This window comes from Diadema antillarum, unplaced genomic scaffold (genome assembly GCF_040938485.1).
Source record: "Diadema antillarum isolate AM-2024a unplaced genomic scaffold, OU_Dant_1.0 seq00000810_RagTag, whole genome shotgun sequence".
In the NCBI taxonomy this organism is placed as follows: Eukaryota; Metazoa; Echinodermata; class Echinoidea; order Diadematoida; family Diadematidae; genus Diadema; species Diadema antillarum.
In genome coordinates, this window is record NW_027271690.1 from 52929 (window position 1) to 66642 (window position 13714).

Here is a 13714-nt window from a genome sequence, read left to right on the forward strand (position 1 = left end):
CTAACCAATAAGATCACTCCCTCGTTGCTAGGGGAGGAGTCTAGCTGCGGCGCTAAATCCAAATCTTTGGACACGTTTCTGTTACGTTGAAAGTCGGAAAATCATGGCCCAGAGAAACGCTGATTTCTTGCCTTTCCTTTGATCATTTAGCTTCGAAATTTCGGCAGATGATAGACAAAACATTAGACTACAAAATTGTGCCGAAAACAGAAATCCAATTGTTTTGACCAATTTTGATGATGTGACTTCAAACTCGAATTTCTCGGCTTAGCCGTCAGCGACTTTAGGGTCCTTTTGTTGTAGCGGGTCACATATATATATATATATATATATATATATAATATACATATTGATTTGGTTTTGTTTGTTTTGTTTTGTTTTTTGGTGTTTTTTTTGGGGGGGGGGTGGGGGGGTGGGGGGGGACCAGCAAAGAGGGTATTTTTCTGCTGCTAGTATAGGATTAAGGGATAAAATTCTGAGCATACTCCCTCCGTAGATAGATCTGTGAATACATGAATGAATAGATGAATAAGAAGAACAATGAAAAATACACTTTTGGGGTTTTAGTGGGTATGTATTTTTACTACCATTTATTTCTCCTTTCTGTTAAGGCAAAATTGTGCAAATTGCACATGAAGAAAAGACATAAATTTGTTCAAGCTTGTCAGAAGAATGGAATAGCTACGGAAGCCTCCTAATTAGAAATGGCAATGGGATAAGAGCATCTGACAAAATCTCGGCCAGTGGTCTATACATGGACTCGCCGGGGGGCAGTCATCTGCGATCAAGATTAATGTCACACATTCTCACAAACCGCTGGAATCCTTTAACCTTAAATCAGCTTCCTCTCGGAGATTTGACACATGTTCCACTGGATTTTCCCAGACTTCTTCATCTCCAGGTCATGTGACCCATTTGGACATATCACAGACAGCAAGAAATATTCAGTGATGAGTAATTCCAACTTGGGACAAGTGTTCGACATTTCCTTTTTTCTTCTTTTTTTTTTGATCGTTTCTAATTTTCAATCGTATAGAGTGGGTATTACTTGATTTTTGTTATTCATTTTTTTTTTTAATATTTGCTGAAGACAGAAATTAAACAGAAGGATCAATTAAGTTGTCATTTGAAAGTTGCTATGATAAAAAGATATCTAGGTCCTGGTAAATATGATTATTCCTATGATGCAATCATAATATTTGTCTTCATGTTTTTTTGTAATTCTTTTTTCTTTAAAGCTAGCATTCCCTTTTATTTCTTTTATTCTAGGCTTAACCCTTTTTTCTCTGAGCACAATCATTAGTTTCATTGCTGCTGATCTTCAAAGTAGCGGAAAGGGTTTGTGGAGTACTTATGCCCTTCTTGCTCTCAAAAAAGTGTTTATCAGTCAGATCCCACACAAACTACAAATCTCAAGGATCACAGAGAATTAACAGTTTAAAGGTCAAACTATTCAAAATTATGATTTCAGACTTCAAAGCATGACACTTCAAACACACTACAGACTGAAGATGGTAAAGGGGAAAATGCAAACGTTGACTAAAACAACTGACACATACACATTATGATGCCACAGTTCATTAAGAAAAAGAGAGAATTACATGGATCTTTCATTACAGACTTTGCCACAAGCCTGCTAGTGCAGCTAATTTGCTAAATTGGTTTAGACGGATTATCACATCACCTGCAGTGAAATATGGAATCATAAAGTATATGTTGTTGCGATAGGATACCATTTATCATTGCTGTCAACGCATGAAAATCCCCCCCTCTGGAACGAGAGTTAAGGTACTCTCAGTTAAAGGAGAGAAAAAATTGTACCGCCCTCCCTTCTCTTCGCTCATTTTATCTCTCTCATTCCTCTGTCTGTCTGTCTGTCCGTCTGTCTGTCTGTCTCTCCCTCTTTACTGTAATTTATACACCATGTATTTTGTGAGTCTAATTTTTCTCGACTCGGGACTTCCCGACAATTTCGTGAGTGGTTAAATTCGCATTTGTGGAGTACATGAGCAGTACTGAATAGAAAAATGTATGCATGCACATCACATTCATATTGGGATGCAAGATATTAATGTTTTTGTGTGTTCTTAAATTCCCAAACTGCGTCCAACTTGTGAAATTCACGACAATAAAAACCTCATGAAATATTCTACATACATACTGTAAAACATGATATATTCGAATCATGAAATTTTCGCGAATTGGAGCCAACGGCCTTTTTCGTGGCATGAAATTTTCACGAATTGCCACTGGCGCTCAATGCATAGAGTGAAAATAAGAACTTTCGCGTGCATCTTAATTTCGCGAGTCTTGGGGCTTGCAAAATTCGTGAAATTAAAATGCATGCCAACATTCCTCATTTTACAGTACACGTGTTGTATCTCTCTAAGTCTGTCTGTTTCTCTTTCTATCTTTCTTTCTTTCTTTTTTTCTTACTTTCTTTCTTTTTTTCTTACTTTCTTTCTCCCAAGTCTCTGTTTCTCATTTTCCTTCTACTTCTTTCCCACAGTTCATTACAGTATCCCTTCACTCTCTTTCTCTAGGTGTGTCAGTCCCTGATTTCTTCTTTTTCTCTTCCTTTTATTGGTTTGTCATTCTCTCTATCACTCTCCATCTCTCTTTCATCCATTGCCAAGTCTGTTTTACCTCCTCTACGTGTGGCCCCCTCTTTCTTTCTTTTTTTCATTTTTATCTATCTCTCATTCTTTCTATTTCCCTCCCTCAGTCTGTTCATCTCTCTTCCAGTGTGTCTCACTCCTTCCTGTCTGTGTCTTGTTTAAAGGGATGGTACAGTATTGGTGGAGATGAGAATTGGGCTTTTAACTTTTTGCGAGATACCAAGAAAACACTTATGATATAGTACAGAGCATACCATTTTAAGAGGAATTCAAAGTTTATTTGATGAAAATCGGGTTTGGAATGACTGAAACATCCAAAAACAGAGCAAAACAAAGCGATCGTAATAAAGTGTGGGTCCCACACTTTAAATTAATTGCTCTTTTTTGGATATCTCCGCCATTTCAAAACCAATTTTCATCAAATAAACGTTGAATTCCTCATAGAATTACATACTCTTTCATATTTCATAATATGTTTCTCATTATCTAACCAAAAATTTTTAGAAACCTGAAATTAGGTCTCAACCAAAACTGTACAATCCCTTTAATCTTTATTCTTCCCTCAGCCTGTCTGTCTCTCTTTCTTTCTCCCTTTCATACTCTCATTGCTGTTTGTCTTTTTGCTCTTTTGTTCTTTTTTTCTTTATCTCTCTCTCTGCATTTCTGTTTCTCACTGACACTCCCTTTCCATCTCTTTTTCATTCTCTCTCTCCTTCTTTCTCTGTTTGTTTCTCCCCTAAAGGAGTTATTTCTTTCTTCCACTCATTGATGTGAGTAACCTGTAATAAAAACAATTACATCTCTGAGCCCTGAAAACACTACTCAGTCCTTCCTGCTCTACAATGCACATTTGTCACTTCAAATCCTAAGAGCATGCACTGACTGTAAGTAGCACAGTGACCTCTTCTGAGAAAGTGCCATTTGAATAGAATATTGAATAAGCCATGTATTCTGGGTTACAGCTTGTTATTCCGAAGGTTCATTATTCCGAAGGTTCTTCAGTCTGAAGGTTTGTTATTCCGAAGGTTCGTTATTCCGAAGATTCATTATTCCGAAGATTCGTTAATCCGAAAATGTGATAAGGTTTGTTATTCCGAAGGTTCGTTAATCCAAAAATGTGATGAGGCTTGTTATTCCGAAGGTTCGTTAATCCGAAAATGAAACAAAGCTCATTGTTCCAAAGGTTCATTATGGACCCTTTATCACTTCAGATCAACGAACCTTCGGAATAACGAACCCTATTTCATTTCCGGATTAACAAACCTTCGGAATAACAAACCTTATTTCATTTTTGGATAAATGAGCCTTCGGAATAGCGAACCCTATTTCATTTTCGGATTAACGAACCTTCGGAACAACGAACCTTCGGAATAATGCCACAAATGTTAGGATTAACGAACCTCTGGGTATAGGGAATTTGTGTGTTTCAGATTAACGAACCTTCGGAATAACGAATCATCGGAATAACGAACAGCACCTGTATTTTGCAAGGCTTTTATTTTCGTGAATTTTGTGAATCAGGTGCTATTTGCCAATTTAAAAGGGGGATAAAATATGAACTCTGATCATCACATGAATGCGACATGCCTGTTTACATTTCTCTAATCATTGATGTATGCCATGACTGCCAATTTAACCATTCATGACATTGGCGGGAAATCAAGATTCACCAAAAAAAAAAAAATAATAATAATAAAATACACTCGCTACATATATCGGGTATAGTATACAGTATGCAGTTATTCCCCTTTTTGTTTTTGTTTTTGTTTTTTGTCCAAATAAAAATTTTCCTTTACACAGTGAGTGGAGAAAAATGATTAATGTAGTGGGCTTCTTGAAGACCCTATACTACGACAAATCAGAGTCAGCTTATTTTCTATGCCAAATGTTTACAGTTTTTGCTGTTGTTGTCAATAGTTCTCCTGATCTTCAAATCTGTTGGTCTTTCAGAACAGATTTTGCTGCTGAAAACGATGTACTTTATATGCGATACCTGCAGTAGCATGGAGGAAACTAATGGGTCCCAACACCACACTGACTCATCCCTACAAAGGGTGTGCAAGGCCCATCACAGAGAAAGAAGTGTCAGTTCAGGATGTGCTCCTTTCAATCCTGCTCCACCAACCCCCATTAAATAATTAACCCTTTGCTGGCTATTAATCACATTATGCAAAATGTCACGTCAGCTTCCTTTTTCTCGAGCATACAAAGACTTAAAGATTGGTCATTAAATGCTGAAACAATATTTCAAGACGTAAGTGTCACTAGCGCATGGGTATTTACAGATGCACTTTTCTTGAATAAATCCTACAGACTATATACAGAAAAATATCATGCGCAATGAAACGGGTAGATGCTCCAGTTTTGTGATTTTTCTCTCATATTTCCTGGAATTGTATATAACTGTATTCTATGAGTTACTTTACTCAGGCAAGAGTTCTGAAACTTTCTTTCACCATGATGTCTAGCTGCACTTAGAAACTGAAACTCCATGGCATGAAGTTAAAGTGTTTCTAAACAGACATACCTGATACCTGACACTGACGAAAAAAAAAGAGAAGAAGATAATTCTAAGTGGCAACCTTGGTCAAGTAGTTTTCATTACAATGCCATCCTAGGATTAAAGTGTTCTTCCAGGCCAGTCACATATTCTATCATTACAAGTTCTGATGAGGTATACTTTTCATGACTTTGATTTTGAACACCAGTATACCCCTTGCACATTGCCTCTGGTTAAAAAAGATAAATATCTTATGATAACATAGAATCCTATAGAAACTTAATTCCAAATTATGAATAAGTGTCAATTTGCAAACTCATGTACTGTTGCATCACAACTATGCGATGTGCAGAATCAGTCCCCTAGGAATACATTGATGAAACGTTGATTGGGATTTTTTTTCTTTGAAAGGGAAGTGAAACAAAGCAAAATATTGCAATCTTAACAAACAACACCATATTCATTCTTATCTGAAAATATCTTACAAGAGACTGTTAAATTTTAACATGTTAGGAGATAATCTTCATTACCAGAAATATTGATGTATTGCAGTATGAAATAGCCATGCTGTGGACCCACAGCTGGTTTGAATAACTGTCTAAACAATTAATTATTTCCATGCCAAAAGCTCAACAGTAGGAAGTACATCAAGAAAAAATGACATATCAGTATACATGGCGTGTCTGGATGAGTTTCATTTGATTACTAGTATAGAGGAAATTTGAGTAGATAGATATCAGTGTGAATATGCCTCTCATTACAACAGGATATGCAGTGGGAACAGGCTTTTCCTCACACAAACTCATCGAGGAAATGTGGTCAGCATCAAATAACCTTAAAAGGGTATTTAGTATGGTCATTATATCAAATGTGAAAGTTTGATTGACATGCATATTTCATAATTAGTTTTGATCAGTATTAGCTATATGACACTATTATACATATTAATTTTAATAGTGGGATTTTGGTAGGTCAATCATGCATTTTCAAACGCTTGTCCTTTAAATAACACTCTACAGTATCTTCAGGGGTGATTCTCTGAAACCATGCATATTGAGAGAAAGTTTTCTGATATAATTCCTTTTCAAAAGTTCTGCCACAGGAAGAAAAAAATAGACATTCTTTCTTTTTTTGGGGGGGGGGGGGGGGCACGAATAGGAGAATGCCATGGCCATGTGTTGAAATAATGAAGAAAACTCTTCAATAAAGCACAGGTATTCTAATTACAAGAGCATTGGGGGAACTATATCTGTATATCATTCTGAGATGCAGGATCACACAGTGAATGGAATGTGAGTTTCCTCAAAATCAATCTCTTGTTTTTTAACATACATGATATGTGAAGACAAAGAATTTTGTTCTTTGACATTCGATACAAAAGATGCACACTGTAGTGGCCTATAGGTGCAAGCAGTGACGGTAAGAATGACACAGCAACTTCTAATCTAGATACTGGTGAGCCTTTTTTTTGGGGGGGGGGGTGGGTGGTGGGGAAAATCTGTATGTACATCAACAGGGGGAAGTGTGCAACTTTCCCTCTCTCCTATGCCACACTGATTTATCATTTTGTGATTCTGAATATATGTTTTATACAATCATACTTGATAATGTAGCACTCAACAGCCACTCAATGAAAAATTGACATGCAGTCTTTCTTGGCAGTTGGCCACTGTAACCAGGATGGTTGCCAAACTGAGTAAATACTTGCAAAAAAAAAGGCACATGCATGCCTGTTTCCCACATGTGTATGAATGCAAAAGGGCATAATACAGTGCTAACTACTGCACCTCGGGGGAAGTCAGACAGGGGTTAAAAAAAAAAAGTCCATGTAACTGGTGCATCAGCATAATCATTGAACCCACTAATCTTCATAGTTCTTGCACGGTCACTTACTGGGAATGAATATTTAGAGCATAATTCCCTCATTGAATTCCTGCTGCTCAGTGTAGTACTCACACTCAATGAGCCAGGAAAGATTCTGAACAATATGCTGAAAATCAGTAACATATATCAGTTAGTACCAAGCGGGAGAGACAAAACACATCAGAATGTATTGAGGAGGTTGGAATGCTATTGAGGGGCTAATCGCTTTCCAGTCACAGCACTTTGTTTTTGAAGTATAAAATACACTTGTGACAAAGGTGTATGGATTTTGCTATCAGGTTGTGCACATCTGGTCATGTTAGATAAAAGAACGTGTTGAGATTTGTAATCATTAGGTAGATGGAAATATGCTTTTTAAGCTGACTTTACAACAGCATGCATTTCCCATAGACACCTGCCCATGTATAATCGTGACTAGTCTTCAATGGGTAAACAACAAATCTGACTGTCATATCATACAATGTGGCATCACGGAAACTCAACAATGTTTTTACATCAAATTTTACATTACCTTCATTACCGTCGTCTCCATCTGAATCTGTGAAATCATCGCTGACATCATCGTCATCATCTCTAACAACACAATCCAATCCTTTACTCGTTTCCACCACTGAATGATCCTCTTTATTTTCTTCTTCCTCTCCTTCTTCCTCCTCCTCTTCCTCATCTACCTCCTCTTCTTCCAGTTGCATTTCCTCTTTTTTCTCAACTTTCTTTGACTTCCTGGAGCGTCTCTTGCCACTGAATACCCTTTGGATCTCCTTGACGACCACCTCCTGTCCAAATGTTACTGTCTTCCGCTTCTCCCCCTCCTCCTCCTCATCCTCCCCCTTACTATTACCAACCCCTACCCCTCCAGCACTCTTGTCAAGCTTGTTATTGTTGCTGTTCATGAAGACACCCTTAAAGCTCCTGGCAAAGCTGCCATTCATCTTCTTGCTGCCAGCTGCTTTCCCTCTTGCAATCCCTCCACCGCTGCTGCTTCCTCCTCCTCCTCCTCCCCCTCCTACTCCCTTTTCATCACCACCACCACCACCTCCTTCTGTCTGGTCCTTCTCATCTTCAAGGTGAGGTTTCTTCTCCTCGCCATTGGTCATGACTCCATTCTTGTCACCAAGAGCCGTTTCCAGCTTGACATCAATGGCCTCCACCTTCCTCCTGAGTTCCACCATCTCAATCCTGGTCTTATCCAGCTTGTTGTTGATGTGCCACTTCATCTGCTCCAAGAATTCCTTCAGCTCTTCGTTGGAGACGGCTGATGATGAGACCGCCGCATTGGAAGAACTTTTCACAGACATCCTGGACTTTACAATGCTGCCGTCACTGGATTCTGTATCAGCGTTATTGTTGCGTGAAAGTTGCCCCATGTCGGGCAAGACTGCATATTCCGTGGAAGGCTTGGACATACAGAGTAAGTTCTCCATGTTGTGGCAGTCAAGTGTTATGACTACGGATAGAAATTTTCAATTATACAGTTAAAAACTTGTACACTGCGAATAGAGCTCTTACAAGTCTGATGGGCATCTTCCACACAGTTCGGAGAGAATCATTGCTGAACATTTATGAACAGTGGCATTCCTTCTGTTCCCATGTGAAACATTCATGTGCAACTCTCTCAAGGTTGTCAAATGTCTTGAAGATGATTTGCATTCACTATACTCACTTGAAGATCTGGGTTGCCGAGGAAGAAATGCATCCAGGAATCAGAATCCAATGGGAGGTGTAAGCCACCCCCTTCTGAGGGCCGTGCGTCACTATCACTCACTCATAGGTCAGAGAATTAGCGCGGAGCTCCATGAATCTCTGTCGTAGTCTGTATCACCTTGTACCCTGATTACATCTCATCTGGCACAAAATGGCTTGACTGCATCCTCTCCTAGAAAATCCTGCCTAAGTCAAAAGAGTTAGAATGCCACAGATGTGTACCTCGATGTCTGAATGATTAGAACATTTTCCCGGCGACGTGCATTCCTCATTTATTCAGAAATGATGGAAATCGTTCAAAGTCTTATAATCACCATAATGCATGCCACGCATCCAGTGCAGATCAATCGCGGGGTGGGCTACATGTCAATGATACCCAAAAGGCAAGACCGGATTTGTGAGGGCAGAATGGATCGCTGCAGTTCCAACCACTTTTCTTGAGTTCACAGATGACAGAAGTTGGGAAATCAGAGTTCAAGTAGATGCTATCACATTCTTGAGAACTTAACAAATATGGTCTTTCATCAAACTTGTCTGGACAATCTGGACAAACACACAATTGAAATGAGACTAGAGTGAAAAGGGACATGAGGGGTTCTTTCTCTGTCCTGTCTGGTCTTTGATGTGCTAGGGGCTAAACAAGCCCTCTGGCCAAGAAAGCCGCAGGTCGTTCCATGTGGTGTCCTGAAAAAGCCACAAGTGACGTAACGCAGGAAACAAGCAATCCACTCCCTGGCAGTCGATGTCCTCTAGAAACGTCAGTGACTGAGAAGCATTCCAATTCCTCAACATGAAGATTCTGACTTACATGACTTAACAACATCATGTCTTGAGCATCCACGACTCCCTCCCACTGGCAATTAATCATTTAACACTTTGCCTTTCAAGATACTTCACAAGCCCATAGGGTTTGAACACATCATGCCTGGTTCCCTAAAACTTCTACAAGTCAGATTAAAAGAGTCTGCAGAAAAGTCAAAACTTTCTTTTTTAGATGCAGCAAAGCAAGCAGGGCAATAAACAAATTACGTGCCTCCTCCTCTTTTCATTTAAGTCAGTTCTCATGACCACCTTTAGCACAATCTCTTGGATTGACACATCCTAATCCTCTTTCCACTGAGTGCTGCATTCCAGGCAGCCCCAAATGACGTCAGCACAGTGGCGAATCAATCCCAAAATTTCATCTAGCGGTCCCACTACCAAGCAGAGTGCTAACTTCAAAATAATGTCTGACAGTAAAATCTCTTTTTCCCCCTTTTCAACCAGTTGAATGAACAGTTACAGAAATCATTGAAACCAAATGGTCATTGTGTCAATGTTCCTTTCTATGAACATTTGGGTCCACAATAAATGGTCTGTGCAAAGAATAACTTGTTAGAAATCACAATTAGTACTTTCTCTTAGGCAAACATTCAGAGTCACATATTAGTTGCTACTATTCTGCATGGTTCACATAGCTTTATCTTGCCTGATGGTGAAGGGATTTAGTCCCACAGAATGTAAAGAGATAAAATGTCACCCATCACAAAAGAAAGTTATCTTGTTTCTGTCTTGAAAATAATCGAACAACTATTCAAACAAATGCTTTTTCACAGTTTTGCTCCTACTTTTGTCTTGTTTTTGTTTCTGTTTCTTGCCTTCACGACTCAAAATGCCAAGAATCAACGATTCCCGTGTCCTCGCTTGACATGTCCCTGACGCAAATGAGCTGCGAGAGACTTTGATGCCAACATCCACGGCTAAGCAGCTCACTAATTCTTCCAACTCAATTCAGTCCCCGCGGATTTCAAGACGTGCCAGTGTCGCTCAGCCTCACGAGACGATCTCTTAAAGTCCGTGACGCAAGTTGCAAATCCTCCGTTAACATTAACACATGACAGTGGTCTTCTCTCGATGACGGATGCCAGGTGGCTGCCTTCTTTCCCTGCCGTAAATCCCAAAAATCCTCGGGAATTCACCATGCGAAACAGGGTGAAATCCTCTTTTTAATGCAGGTATCTCCAGCTACGTGCACATTCCAATCAACTTTGGTTTCGTGGTACGATTACTCATCACTCAGTGAACAAGCGCATACAAAGAGACATGATGGTTGTCTTGAAAACGGGTTGAGATGGAAAGGAGCACTCCATTAACCGTGCATAAAGAGGGTGTATCCAAAAAGAAACTCCACTGTCTGAATTCAGTAACTCGAGCACTAATCTCACATGTACTACACAGCATCACAAAACAGAAGATTCATATCTTAAGCGGTACGATCCTAAATGCACTGGATGCTCTTGGTTTTGGCATACACAGAGAAAGAGTGATTGATGAAAATCAAGTCTCGATTCTGTCTTCCCTGGCTCTACACGCATGATTATGACACAAGTGAGTAAGAGTATGGGAACGCAGAGATCTTTACGAGTTTGAGTTCAAGTAGGGTCAGTGGCTGTCGACCGATCTGATTTATTACTCTTTTTTTTTTGGCAGTCCAATGCAAACAAGTCACTGAAGCAAGTGCAGAATTCTTGTTTTTGAATGATAGAGGGGATACCTCAAATGCTTGGAAAAGCTTACAGCAAAGACAGTGTGGATGATGAAAGCAAATCCAAACTCTGTTCCAGCAAACTCCAAGGATACTTGAAAATCAACAGCAACTTGAAGCCAAACTCCACATGAGTCAATTAACCAGCATTCATTTCTGCACATATATGTATATAACCCAAGGCAGATATTAGCACAGACTTGCCAGGTTGTTGTTGTTGTTGTTTTCACACATGATATTTCCAGAATTGATTGTCTCCTTCAACTAGAATGTCATCATCTTAAAATTACATCCCAGTCCAACTGCACCAATAGTATCCCTGTGTAAGTCCACTTGCTGGTGTCGCAGGATGATATAACAGGACTGGTATTACCAGCTGCCAACAGGTGTAGAGGCACAACTCTATTGAGCTCAAGATTATCTATATAAAAGCCCTCCTCGCAGTCTCTGTGATGGCTTTGTCTTGAGCAAAAAGTAGGTGCCTCCCCTCCTTCACTACCAGCACTTCTTCCTCTTCTTTGGTCTACAGTGAAGAACAGTCTAACTGCAAAGGGTTGGTTAAAACTTGATCCATTGGGCATCGATTACACAGCAAACAGTCCATGTTCCATGGGATGATATGCATCTCAAGCAGGTGGTTGCTATAGCAATGATTTTCATTGGCCACATATCAAGAAATGTTCCCACTCGCTGCATGCAGTCTGGAGGCTATGGTCTTGCTCCTATTAACAGTGAGCTAGAATGACTGTTCTTCCTGGGGCATATCAAATACCAGAGTCCCTGATGAAGGAAGCTCTACCTTGTTTATTCAACTTCTTTGTTTCTCCAGTCTCTCCTTATACTGCACGACTCCTCTCTGTTCAGAACTAGGTTTAGTAATGCTCTTGCGTCACCACCACACCTGGGGCAAGCTCTGGCCAAAACTCCGCAGTTCTGGCATCCTGAAATAAGTCCTGAACCACAACAAGGGGGGCTAATAACCTCGATATGGGGGTGACTCATACCCCTCCTTCGACCCCCCTCTCTCCCTTTCTCTCTCCGTTATCGGGCTGCCTACTAACTTTCAGCGAGTGTCCACGAACTTTTTGCTGGATACCTTGGCTTCGGATCCTCAGTAGGCTCTCCAAAATAGTTTGAAAAGTTTCTGTGAAAGGGGAGACCTCATGCACCTCCTCTTGTGGTTAACCTTTCAATGACATCATTTTCAACAATGTGAAAGAACCAGGATAGAATAGCACAGCCTTCTTAGAATACACCTGCTCCACAGAAGAAGTATAGAACAGGTGATATCTTGGTATATCCAACACACACCTCCCACGAGACTTTAACACATGGGTATGCAGCTAAATGTAATGTGGGCAGCTGATCCTCTTTGGTGCACCCTAAGTGTGTGGTTGAGGGGGAGGCACTTATTGTGAGGTCAAAAACCATGAAAGAGGCTTCTGTGTTATTGTTTTTCTTTTCTCAATCACTCTAAACCCTCTCAAATGTACAGGCAGCCTCACTTCAATAACACATTCACAGAATTTTACTTCAGATTGTGTGTGAAGTTGTGACCCAAGGTAGAGACTATTCATTCATAATTTCGATTGTTTTGGTAGGAAGGCAATTTGATGGTCACACTAGAAAAGATGGATGGTCTTTAAAATGATATGTCCATTTCAACAGTTGAAAAAAAAAATAAATTAGCACACAGGCTGAAAGTCAGACTAACTTGAGTGGTCAACTTGTACAAAGGTTAATCAGACCATGACACAGACCACAAGGGCATATTTCCAATAGCCTGGATTTTGTTTTTCCATAGTGGCAGGTTTGTTTTTCTTGTTTTTTTGCTTGTTTGTTTGAAAAAGTGTTTGGAGATTGGAATTTGACACCATATACCAGTTCACTGTTATGAATAGAGTCAAGTAAGTTAAAGGGGAAATCCAGTCCAAATATAAGTTAGTCTGATAAAATAGAATAAAATATTACAAGTTCAACAGTATAAATTTGATAGAAATCGGATGAAAATAAGGAAATTATGACATTTTGAAGTTTCGCTATTTTGGGGGGAAACAGTTCTTGAACAGTCAATATGAATATGCAAATTGCAAAGTGAGCATGTCAATCCCTCGAAACTTCCCATATACTTTGTACATAAAATTTTGAAATTTCCATTTTTTCATTCAAATGCAATTATGCCAGAGGCTCAAATCCTCATATGTCTAACTGATCACTATTCTGAAGTTATTCAACCAGGAATAACGTCATGTTTCAGACTTCAATGACAGAAACATTGAATTTTCGTCATTTTTGGGGACACGATCAATGGAAAATTGTGAGGGTATGACATGGTTAGCTCACTCATTTGCATATTCATACCCACTGTACAAGAACTGTTTTGGAGAAATTATCAAAACTTCAAAATATCATAACTTCCTTATTTTTCATCTGATTTCAGTCAAATTTTTACCATTCAACTCAAAAAAATTTTACTCTTTTTTA

General features: G+C 39.4%; 1 pseudogene; it reads right to left on the reverse strand.

The window, feature by feature from the left end:
* LOC139739665 (uncharacterized) overlaps window positions 1-8426 on the reverse strand; it is a 61219-nt pseudogene extending 52793 nt beyond the window's left edge.
* Window positions 8427-13714: the final 5288 nt, after the last annotated feature.